This window comes from Penaeus monodon, chromosome 34, assembly GCF_015228065.2.
Source record: "Penaeus monodon isolate SGIC_2016 chromosome 34, NSTDA_Pmon_1, whole genome shotgun sequence".
NCBI lineage: Eukaryota > Metazoa > Arthropoda > Malacostraca > Decapoda > Penaeidae > Penaeus > Penaeus monodon.
The window spans coordinates 31,280,360-31,280,676 of record NC_051419.1 but is presented as its reverse complement, the minus strand read 5'-3'; the positions used below and the strand labels follow the sequence as shown (position 1 = coordinate 31,280,676).

General features: G+C 32.8%; 1 protein-coding gene across 1 annotated transcript in view; it reads right to left on the bottom strand.

Annotated features, from left to right (window-relative positions):
* LOC119594718 (serine/threonine-protein phosphatase 6 regulatory subunit 3-A-like) overlaps window positions 1-317 on the bottom strand; it is a gene marked incomplete in the record, with an annotated part of 49,082 nt that overhangs the window by 1,890 nt on the left and 46,875 nt on the right.

The window sequence follows — 317 nt, the reverse complement described above, 5'->3', positions numbered from 1 at the left end:
GGTTACAAGACTTTGCAAGCTCACATCACTGGATTGGCAAAACTGAAAATTACTGACTTTGTGTGGTGTCAAATTAAGCGCCTGATTGCCTTTTGAATGCATCTTTTCTCTTTACTTTTAGTTGTCTTTACATACTGCCAAAATATGCTGTTAAAACATAAGCACAAATAACAAAAATAAAACGGATTAATTATGGATGTAATGAATCTGGTTTTATGGAAATTATAAATCATGATATTCACCTTCGTTACTTCAGAAAAGTAAGACATTAAATTCTGACAAAATCCATTCTGAAGCAGGACTCGTATTGCACACAT